The following is an 11,856-nucleotide window of genomic DNA, read 5'->3' as shown; positions in this document are numbered from 1 at the left end:
ACGAGCAGGAGCTTGGGGGGCAGATGTACGCCCTGGTTTTCACGCGGGCTGTTAGCAGGACGAGCTTGGGACTAAACATGATTTAGTCCAAGGCTCCCACAGGCCAGAGGCTCTATTTCCAGGACGAGCCCTTTCTAGCTCGAGGGGGTCCTGTTTCCAGCTCGCGCTTGTTGCACCAGGAGCCGGGAATAACATCCGACGGCCACGGACGGATAAGCTCGGGTTATGGACTGCTCCGGTAGCGAGCTTCTCGAGAAGCTCTGACCCTATGGGAAGTCAACACGCAAGATAAACGTGCGTATTCCTGCCATCACGTGTCCGATACCCCTGACTTCTCGGACACGCAGCAGGAACGTGCGTATTCAGACACCCACGGACGAGTTGGGCCGTGCGGCCCATTATCTCCTTCCATACTGATTAGACCACACTTGTGTGTCAGGTTTAGGAATTAATCATGAATATCACAGACTTGATGTGACTAATGGTAAGGTCACGGGATGACCTCCCTACCAACTTCCAGGTGCCCTCTCCTATAAATATGGAGACCCTGGGATTTGATAGGGGTTGGAAAAATAGTCTTCTAAGAACTATATACTTTGTAAACCAAATATCCAGAGAATATCAATAATATTGACTAGTGGAGTAGAAGGATTTTAACCTTCGAACCACTTAAAAACATGTCTCGAGTCACCTAGTTCTTTCCCCAAAGATTTCCTATCTGTGACGGTTCTACTTTTAGTACTAATCTCTTTCTCTTCTTCTCTTAATTATCTGTTGCCGAAGAACCACGTCAACAATATTATTATATGATGATAAATGCATGCATATGGGTCCACTTTTCATTATAAGGGCATTTTGGTAATTTGCCCCGTTGAGGGCATATTTGTATATTTTAATGCATGTTGGTGAATTATGAATAAGACCACATTATAATGTTGATTTGTTCAAGCCATTCGGTATGAGACGATCTTTGAAGGCAAGTTAGCGGTTTGGTCATAACAGGGTTAATTTCGGGGCTCGGGGTGAGTCCCGGGGAAATTTGAGGATTAGTACATTACCGGGAATAAAAGGGTAATGGAATATGATTAATTAGCATTTGAGAATATTGGGAATAACGGGAATTGGAGAGCGTTAATTATAATTAACGAGATAGGCGGGAAAAGACGGTTTTACCTTTGGTAGCCTTAAGAGGGGATTTAATGACCGAGGGGTATTTTTGTCTTTTGACCTAAGGATATATATCAACCATAGAAGCTATGGAAAGCTTAAGAATATAGAGCTTCTTCCTTTCTTCTCCCGATCAGTTTTTCTCCTTCTTTTCTCTTTGAATTTTTGAGCTCCATTTGAGGAATCAAGCTAGGGAATCAAGTCTTGAGGGCCTAGGGTTGTGTTCCACCATTGAAGAGGGTTCCATATTTAGCATGAGGTAAAATTTTAACCATAGAAACTCTGGTTCTTGCTCTGTTTTCCATTTGATTTTCAACTGAAACTTTGATTTGGATAGTGAGAATTGATGGAAGTTTTTGGCAAAGGATGATTGGGTTATGATGCCTAGGACTTTTATGTTGGGTATTTGAGTTCATTTGTGAGTTTGGTTGAGGTTTGGGATCAATTCTTGAAGGTTGAAAATGGAGAAATCGAATGAGCACTACAAGAAAAAACAGTATTCATAACACTTAAAAACTGCTATCCGGGACTATTGATAGCAATTCTGAAAATGCTAACATAGCCCCTGTTATTAAAAGTCCAGTCTTTTCTATAACAGTTTTTGAATATTATGTTCGGTGTTATCTTAAACTATTCAATAACACATTTTTAAGTGCTATAATATTGAAATAATAACATTTAGATAGAGTTTTTAATTATAAATTTAAAGTTTAATCTTGTACTTTTTTCATAACACTTTTCAACTGTTACATTTGATAATTTTGATAACATTTTAGTTTGTTATATTATATAAACCATAACGATTTTTTACGTTTATAATATGTTTCTAAATCGTAACATATAGTAATAAAATTTTGTTACTTTAGTGTAGATAATATATTTTAAATTTTATTTTAATAAGTATACTCATATGGTTTTTTTTAATTAAAAGATCTTCATTATTGTATTTTGATAAAAAAAAACAAAATAAATCATAAAATGTAATTCTCAATAAATTGATAAACCATAAGTATTACATTAAAAACTAATTAATTCAAACCATGAATGTGTCTACTTCATAAGATATTAGTTCTAACTTAAGTTTGAAAGCATAACATAATAAAGTTTTATAATCTTGAACATTTTTTACTTCAAACTATAGTTTGGATGATGTTGTTGCTGCTAATGCTATTGTTGCTGTTGTTGTAGCTGTTCTTCAGATTGTTGTGCTTGACTATGAACCCCAGGTTGTTGTGCTTTCCACCTCACGTGCCATCTATTACTCTCCAATCAAGCAAACCACTCATTCTGAAGAACAAAAAAACCACTATACTTTATTTTTTATGCTTATAGTGTCTCAAACCAAAGAATACAAAATGGATTATATTACTAAGCCAATGATACAGGAGAAGACAAACCAGAAAACAAAACTAGGCTGTATAGCACACCACTATCAGAAACTAAATTCCCAAAACTAGCAGCATGTATAGCATGTTGTAAACAGTAAACACAACTAGGATAAACAAACAAACTATATACAGAAACATAAAACACAAAAACTCTAAATCTAAAACCAATATAAAAAACAGAATACCCAAAGATGATGCCTAAGAATAATGGTACAAGTTTAATCATAAATGTGATAATAGACAAATGAAATATCCCAGCTAACACTCAGCACAATGTGGCTCATCAAAACAATAACTTACAAGTGCAACAAAAAGAATCTTCGGTGCACAAGTAAAAATTCAAATCATGTATCAATAAGACATTATAAATAAACTATCATAGGTACTTAGTAATTGTACTTTATGAAAACTAAAATGTGAGAAAGGAGGCATCATACTGTGCCTAAGCATAACATGAGTTTGGAAACTCAAAACAATTATCAAACCCATAAATGTTGTAGAATAACCTGCTCCAAAAACAACTTTATCTGCTCTTCGCAGGAACCAATTGCATAAGCCTCAGGAATGCATCCCAAAATGAAATAAAAATAAAAAAAACATAAATTATCTACCTGTTCAATGATTGTTTAAGCTCCTTTATCTTACTTTGAGTCATCTCTCCTCTTGAGAAATCAAACACCTCTTCACTTAGAAGCTGAAGAAAACATATTCAAGTAATTAGTGCCAACTAATTCTCAATAATTATCAAAAGCATCAAACAAAGAAGCCTAAATATGATTTTGATTAAGAGCTTATCCAATTTTAGTTTAAGGATCAGGTTGTTTAGTTCTACCTCTTTTTATGAATTCCTACTTTGTAGGACTCAGCTAAGCGGCTGAAGTAATTCTTTTGTTTCTTAGTGAAGTGGATTTAACAATGTTTTAGTGTTTCCTTCCTTAACCAGCTTTACTCGTTATGTAATCTTCCTTTCATCTTATTGTTTGTTTTATCATTTTATTCTTCTTTTGACGATATGATTTTGACAACTTGTAAGTTTCAAATTAACTTCATAACTATTACTAATTTTTTAAAGAAAACATACTAATCTATATACTAAAATTTATCAAAGTGCACCAGACACTGTATAAGACTAAAAATATTCCTGTCCAATCATTTCTACTGACAAGAATAATACAAACAGAAGAAGGTGTACAAAGATATTGCCCTAATAGTTAAGTGAAAAAATTTGAACCAATTCATCATAAAGTGTTTCCTTTAGTCCAATTCATCTCAAACATAAGTTTTTACAATTATTTTGATAATAGAAACTGAGCTAACATCAAAGAATTAAAACACACAAAAATAGAAACATTAATTAAAAGTGAGAGAAAAGAAACCTGAGAAGCATTTGGTGCAACAGGCCTAGGGAAAAATACATTTCCTTTGCTTTCTTCCCCTCCATGGTGCAGAGAATGCATCTCAGATTCAGACTTGCTTGTGTTTGCCATCCAATCTGCTGAAAGGGTCCGCATATCAAAAAGAATCCTGAAAATTAGCAATCAAATCAACATATAAGTTTTTTGGAACATCCTACTTGTAATACAACTAATATACATAATAGGATATTAAATGAATTAGCCTTGAAATTCAGGAAAGGAAATATTTTCATTTGGAAATTTGTTGTCTTACTAGTGTAATGATTCTAGGCATAGTGTATATCAGGGTAGCATCAACTTTTTAGATGGAATGTCCAATTGAGTCAATCAGAGTAAATAACAAATATGTTAACCATTTAAATAACTAAAAACAAAGTAAAATCCCACCTAGAGAGATCCTTCTTCTTCTGAAAGGTAGTCCTCAACATAGTAGCCAATGTATTCTGGACAAAATCCTGGACCTCTGCATGTATTGTTTCCCATAAAGCATCAGCCACCAATGTATCACATTGCTGCATCATGTATCACATTTATTCAAGTATGCATCCCATCCTTGGAGACGATACTCACGAGCTGCCTCAGCAGGGTTTGCCGCCTTTATAATTCCACGCCCCACTATTATTATGTCACTACCTCTATCATAAATTACCTGAAAATGTTCAACCAAATAACTCTGAATATATGTATAAGAACTAGACTCCCCTTAAATCTTAAATTTTGTGAGTTCAAACCATATGGCTTATCATTTAAACTATCCAACATATCATGATTTTAAAGGCATCATTTACGTCTTAATAAAAAAATATATCTATGATTTTTTTTTTTTGTTGAAAATGAAAACTTTCCGCTTAACCTACAATATTTACTATTTAAAACTAAATTTTAAATGACTCGAACTTCTGATTTTATAGGAAGAAACTGCATACATGACTGTTTAAACTATCCCTATTGGATACAAGATATAATATGATTTTAGAAGCATCCTTTATACATTTTTTTACTTCTATTAACAAAATTCAAACGTCTTGGTCAATTAACCACTTTCATAGCTCTAGTTCTTAATAAATTGTATGCCCGACTTGTGAGTCGCAGCAAGATTATACAGTAAAACTGGAAAAGGGTGGGCATAGCTTCAAAACTACAGTTAAATGATATATCTTACTCTAATTTTCAGACAGGTTAAACTCTGATACTTCTCAAGAAACATACCCAAAAACAAAGCAAGTAATAGACAAAATTATGGACTGTCCAATACTCAAAAATAGAACTCATATATATGTATGATGTCCATAAACACTGAGAAACATATCAGAGGAGTCATGACAGCAATATAATTCATAGTTTATTTCAAAGGATACAATATAATATAATTGGTTTCAACATCAACATCCATACGAAATGGTTTTTCTTTCCTTGTTAGATTCAAAATACATTTGTTTGTCTCATAACAATCAATATGGGACTAATTGTATCGCTTAAAACTGCTTAAAACACCTCCTTGCTCAGGAAATTGATTAAAACCCTTTATCTCATAATCAAACAACTCTGGGAAAAACAAACATAAGGAACTGCCCCAAAAATATAGCAATGGCAGGGTATACTTAGACAAACATCACAAAATACACTGAAAAAAAATAGAAAGACTGATTCAATCAATAAATAAAAATTCACATAGTTGGTGTTTAGGGAAAAACCATAATCATAAGAGCCAAAAACATAAACTTTCATCTTTAGATTGTTAAGGTAACGAAAAATTGGATAAAAAACGTTTAAGTTGGATTATATGTAAATGAAAATCATATTAAGTCACAAATTGCATATGAAAATCATATTAACTAAAATGTACAATAATTATTCACTTCCAACCAAGTTTCTCAAAAGAAGCCTTCTTCAATGAATAAAGACAAACATATGGAATCATTACATATTGAAATTTTATTTTATCACTATTAATAGGAAAACCAATTTTGACCATTTTATTTAAATCTAACAGTCATAATAAATCACTTTATCGATAAAGCATCAATGTCAAATAAATAACAAATACCATTTTTCATACAAAAAATTGACCCCTGCCAATATGGAAAACACCCCTACTGAACTAGCTCCCTATATATATAGATAGATATTTATTCACACACATAGACAAATTAATATTAATATGCATGTTGCACAGGACCTTCTGATTCAAAGAAAAAAGCCAAGTAAATTTTTGGTTTGGCAACTACCTGGTCAGTCCAGCAAGTTTTGTGCGAAACTCATTGAAGTCTTTTGATTGGCCCTCTGCATTAAGGTAAACATGTAGCTCCTTTTCTGCACATTGATGAAGTCTTTCCAACCTAGACTCTGCCTCACCTGCACAAAAAGCCAAAGTTAAAACTTAAAAGAGAGCAAAACAATGATAAGTTTAGAATCAAGCTCAATAATACTACTAACCTTGCAAGTACTCAAAGAACTGTCTCTTGGCATGTTCATGCTCTGGTAAATAATATCCATAAGCATATGTCCATTTCAAAACACGCCTGCACTCAACGATCTGAAAAAAAAATGGTAAGGAAAACATTATTTCATTTCTTCGAGTGAAGAAACTGTACCTTGAAATAAAAGTTAAATTATCTTACCTGAAGCCAGGCCTCTGTTATGAACTTTAGCTGTGACTCAGGTTGGCACTGTATGTCACTCAGCTTCTCAAGCTAAAAATTGAATAAATTGTAAAACTTAGATAAGTAACAATAGGAACAGTCTCAGCCAAGTAAATGTAGAACAGGAAAACAAAAAAAAATCTGCCTCCCTCCAATCACAGGAATAACACACAGTTTATATATTGAAGATGAATATTGCTTGAGCAAAACAAAAGCAGAAATATCTTATAAATTAGGATAGTTACAACTGAAGAGAACTTATTTGTTGGCAGCAAAGTATTTTTTTTTTAAGTGACAAGTAGGCATGAACAGTTAACATACAAAAAAAGCTAATGTTATAAACAAAATAGGAAAGAGTCGAAATACTGTTCTCTTGGGATATACTTTGCTCAAAAAATAATAAGGCATACTTCTGCAGTGCTATTTCCTTTTCTATTCGAAAAAAAGAACTAAAGATCTAATTCAAGATTGGTGAACCAAAAGAACAACCACTTGAGGGGCATGTCCCACATTTTTATACATTAATACACAACAGCTGAATAAAGCTTTTGATGACAGAATAGGGATGCAAAACTTGAATTGATAAATGGAATATAAGTAAAGGAAAACAATCAAGGCCAGTTAAATGCATACCTAACATAAAGGTCGTTAAAATTAAACCTATTAGCGGAAAGGGAGCTTCTATCTTGAGCTTCCTCATATGCATTGTCAATGTCATCCACCTCATCATCGAGAACACGCATTACAAATGGCCTAGAACTTCTTTCTACGCTCTTCACATTTGAAAGTTGACTATACAAAATTTACAGCTGAACGCTTAGTTAAACAGAAAAACACATATGCACCAAGCAGTTATCTAAATCACACACGTACATACACGCACCCTTTCCCCACCCGAACCCCACCTAATTAACACAAAATCTTGAGCATTTATAAATACCTGTCCAGTGATGGTGTATAGCCTGTTGATCCAACCATTGGATGCCATTCCAAACGCTGAGAACAAGTATCTGTGAGTCTCCCCTGGTCTTTGCAGGGTGTACTCGATGTAGTAGAAACCTGGCATGATTCAGTTCAAATTATACCACATAGTCCATACCAGAGTTTGCTAAAACCATGACTAGAATGCTGGATTATATAAAGTCTTACCATTGGAAGATTTACTGTTGATAAGTTTGGCTTCCACACCTGGTGGTCTTTGCCAGCTCCTGTCCAATCCACTCACCTGTTCGTAAAGATTACGAATTGAGTTTAAGAAAGGAAAATAAATAATAATAATAATAAAAAAATGTAACTACTTGGCAGAATTTGAGGAAGCCCATCAAAGTCTCAGCAACTCATCAACTTTGCCGAATGATTCTATATATCTTGGTGAAATCCGGACCAAGCCCCGTAATCACAACGCTCACTGGTAGTGGTGAAAAATGAAACCAAACCAAACCCCATTGAGGCATTTTATCAAACACATAGAGATCAATCAGTTGGTGAAGGAAGAAAACTACAATTCATACCGTTGGGGCTAGTGTTCCCTTCTGGGTAGAAAGCAGTGACGGATTTGAACCCATCAGGCTCACTTGCAGCCAATGACCACCCTACAAAAAGCAAATAATTGAAATTATACACAACACAAGCTGAACTGAAAAGGCAGCCATTTTCAGCTCACCTTTTGGTACAGATATCTTGAACTTGTTTACATCATCAGTGTAGATACGAAAACCCTCTGCCACTTCTGTAAGAATAACCCAATACCCACTTTAGAATAAGAACTAAAAATGGTAACTTTGAAGAAGGGAAGGCAATGATACCGGTCTCTGCAAATGCATTGGACAAAATTGGATTACACGAAAACCCAGCAAAACTCATGGTCATGCCAACCAAAATTTGCCTCCTATTTTGGAAACTGCCAAGAAGAAAAAAAAAACAGTTAGAGTTAATAATAATTAGAGATAGAAAGAAAGAAGCCCATTTCTCACAAATGCTTCAGTTGCGTGAGTACCGGCGTGAGGGAGGCTTCAGTAAGGTGTGGTTGTGGTGTGGTTCAATGGCGCAAGGGTTAGAAAGCTGAGAGAATGTGAGAGAGCGAATGAGAGAAAGAGCAAGGGAGAGCGAACGAGAGAAAGACTGAATGCACTGAGAGATTAGGGATTTGAGACTGAATGCAATGAGAGAAAGACTGGTAGAGATTAGGGATTTGAGCGAGAGAGTGGCACACTGGTAGAGAGAGAGCGAGAGAGAGGCACGCTGGTAGAGATTAGGGATTTGAGAGAGAGAGAGGCACTGAAAGATTAGGGATAAGTTTTTTTTTCTGTTCTCTTTTGTCAATTTCAGGCGGCAAAAAGTGTTTGCCGCCTAATTTGTTTTTCCCCGGGTCTTTTTTTCTCCAAGTCTCCCTATCAATAGCACTTCTAAAATTATGCTATATTTTAATGTAATATTTGAGAAAAATTGTTGTAGTGGAGGAAAAACCAAGGCTGTTTCAGCCTGGCTCTAGTGCTATAGCGCTAGCCAGGGCAAGCATCCCTGCTTGTAGCGCCTAGGCGCTAGGGGGACAGCGCTACCCTGTTCTTCCAGGGTCCTATTTTGGGTACTTTTGACGGTTTTTGGCTCGGGGTTTCAATTCCTAAGGTTCGGGATCGAATCTACTAACCATTTGAGTATGATTCGAGGTCTCGGGAGTGAGGTCTAGAGCATGAACCTCTTATTGTTGATTTCATTAATTGGATTCCATATTTAGTTATGACTAGGTGACCGCTAAGGGATCAAATGATCGATCGTTCTCAAGGGTCGTTCATTTATTATTTCTTGCTCGAACCAGAGGTAAGAAAACTGCGCCGAGTATGTGACATGCATGATTATTAATGAGGCATGTTGAGTGTTATATATGTGGACATTGATTGCATATTAAATTCTTAGCAATCTTGATTATTATTGAATGGCACTGACCTATGAGTCAGGAATCGGCAATGGTGTCAGAACTGACTGTGAAGCTGTGACTCATTAGTCAAGCTCGGCAGCAGTACTGAGCACTGGTCGTATGGTATTGACTTATGAGTCAAGAATGGTATTAGTGTGTTTAATGCAAGCCGAAAAAGATTAGATGTAATCGACATAAGTGTTGACGCGGTTCTTTGCCAACAGGAAATTAAGAGAAGGAGAGAAAGGGATTAGTGCTGAAAGTAGAACTGTCACAGATAGGAAATCTGAGAGGATGAACTAGGTGACTCAAGACACGTTTTTAAGTGGTTCAAAGGTTAAAATCCTTCTACTCCACTAGTCAATATTATTGATCTATTCTAGGTATTTGGTTACAAAGTATATATCTCTCCAGAGACTATTTTTCCCAACCCTTATCAACTCCCAGGGTCTCCATATTTATAGGAGAAGGCACCTGGAAGTTGGTAAGGAGGTTGTAACGACCCAACTTCAGTGTTAAGGCTTAAGGGCCTGGAGTAGTGTGCCTGGAGGGCATGATGGGATTTTGTGTGTGACTTTATTAAGTTTAATGCATCATTATGATTTAGTGCACGTTATATGACTATTTGATTATTTGAGATGCATGACTATGTGAATCAGTATGCATGTAGAACTGATTGTCTTAAAATGAGCTTGATTGTAACTTGGCCATGTTAGGGCATAACTGTGATAATTGTATTATGTGAATTGTGCCATGTGAGTGTGATGTTTTATCAGGATGCACGCATCGAGACGGTCCTAGAGAGCCAGTTAGTCTAAAAGTCACAACGGGATGTTGTACCCGGCTCGGGAGGAGCCCAGGGGTACTTCGGGAATCTTATAAGTTGAGTTTAGAAAGAGTGATTAGTTATTGGTGTTTTGGTAACCATTTGTAACTGCTGTGAGTAACAAGTTTTGAGATAGGAAGTGGTAGAATTGAAATGAAAGTGTTAAGACTTAAGTACCCTTGAAGGTTTAGCTTAGAAGGATTAGTAAGGAGGGTTAAATTGGTCTTTTGGCAAGGGTAATAGAAAAAAGGCAGCTGGGATATAGGGGGCACGGTTTGGAGTATTGGGCATTTAGTGTCTTGATAAAATTTGAAGAGAAGGAAAAGAAGAGAAGAGAAAGGCTAGGGCAAGCAAGAAGAAGAAGAAGAAGAGAAGGAGAAGTGGGAGTCTAGGAGGGGATCAAGGACTTGTGTGGATTCTTCATTTGAGGTAAAGGTTTTATACATATCTAAGTAAGGATTTTTGTTTTGATTTAAGGAATTAAAATGCCTAAGCTAAACATTGTTGGGCTTTGGGGTTAGTTGCTGAAATTTGAAATCATAGGAGTGGATCTTGGGAGTGTTGATGTTTTGAATTGATTCTAGTGTTTATAGGATGTTAGATTGTTCATATGAGGTTTGGATTTGAGTTTTGGGGTTTAGGTATTGGTTTGGGGTGATTTGGAGAGGTTAAAGCTCGGGGAAAATGCAGGAAAAACCCAGATTTTCTGGGTTCGCGATGGAGCGCCGCGGCCCTGTTCTTGGGCGCCGCGGCACGAGGAGGCTTTAGGATGAGGGCATGGGCTCTGGGCACCGCGGCCCTTGAGGGGTGTGCCGCGGCCCTAGGCCATTTTGGCAGCCCAAAAGTTGAGTCTTTGGGGCTTTTGCCCGGGGACTCGGGGGATAGTTCCGATACTTTGCTTTATGGATTTAGAGGTCCCGGGAGTGCGGGATTGGTCCTGGGAAGTGGTTCTAGGCTTGGTTAGTATTGAAAGTATTTTATGTGTGTTGTGACTAAGATTTCGGAGGGGCTCGTGCTTGTGGACCGTGCTCGTGATCGTGGTGCATCGGAAAGCACGGAATACAGGTAAGAAAACCGTAAAACCCGAGTTTAGGGCATGGCCCCACTGTGTGATTGTAGGGCGTGGCCCCGGATTGTATTACGTGTAAATGCTTAACCTTAAATGAACCGTGATGTGTGTGAATGTTTATTTTGAATGTACTATATGTGTGATTATGATGAAATGAGCGGCAGAGGCCGGGTACGGCGTAGGCCGGGGCAGCCGTGGGCCGAAAGTAACACACAGCACATGGGATGCTTATATTCAGGGTGGGACCCAAGGGATACATGAGTTATCCTCGCGGTGAGAACCGAAACTCCAGGCTTTGGTAAGGCCTTGGGAGCGGCATGGCCGTACTTGTTTATTATGATGGTTTTCCTATGTGTCAGTGAATTATTGCCAGCTATTTGTTTTGCATATGTTATGTGTTATTTGGGTTTTCTTGCTGGGCTTCGGCTCACGGGT

General features: G+C 36.8%; 2 long non-coding RNA genes across 2 annotated transcripts; both read right to left on the bottom strand.

The window, feature by feature from the left end:
* Positions 1-6,166: 6,166 nt before the first annotated feature.
* On the bottom strand, positions 6,167-6,760 carry LOC133804578 (uncharacterized). Its single transcript, XR_009878539.1, has 3 exons — positions 6,592-6,760; positions 6,407-6,506; positions 6,167-6,325 (listed from the first exon to the last, which is right to left on the bottom strand). It is a non-coding gene; the product is annotated as an uncharacterized LOC133804578 (long non-coding RNA).
* Positions 6,761-8,130: 1,370 nt separating this feature from the next.
* Positions 8,131-8,580, bottom strand: LOC133804684 (uncharacterized). Its single transcript, XR_009878577.1, has 3 exons — positions 8,418-8,580; positions 8,276-8,341; positions 8,131-8,204 (listed from the first exon to the last, which is right to left on the bottom strand). It is a non-coding gene; the product is annotated as an uncharacterized LOC133804684 (long non-coding RNA).
* Between the last annotated feature and the right edge of the window lie 3,276 nt (positions 8,581-11,856).

The sequence above is a fragment of the Humulus lupulus genome, chromosome X, assembly GCF_963169125.1.
Source record: "Humulus lupulus chromosome X, drHumLupu1.1, whole genome shotgun sequence".
In the NCBI taxonomy this organism is placed as follows: Eukaryota; Viridiplantae; Streptophyta; class Magnoliopsida; order Rosales; family Cannabaceae; genus Humulus; species Humulus lupulus.
Note: the sequence above shows the minus strand (reverse complement) of the source record. Positions and strands in the feature narration are given on the sequence as shown.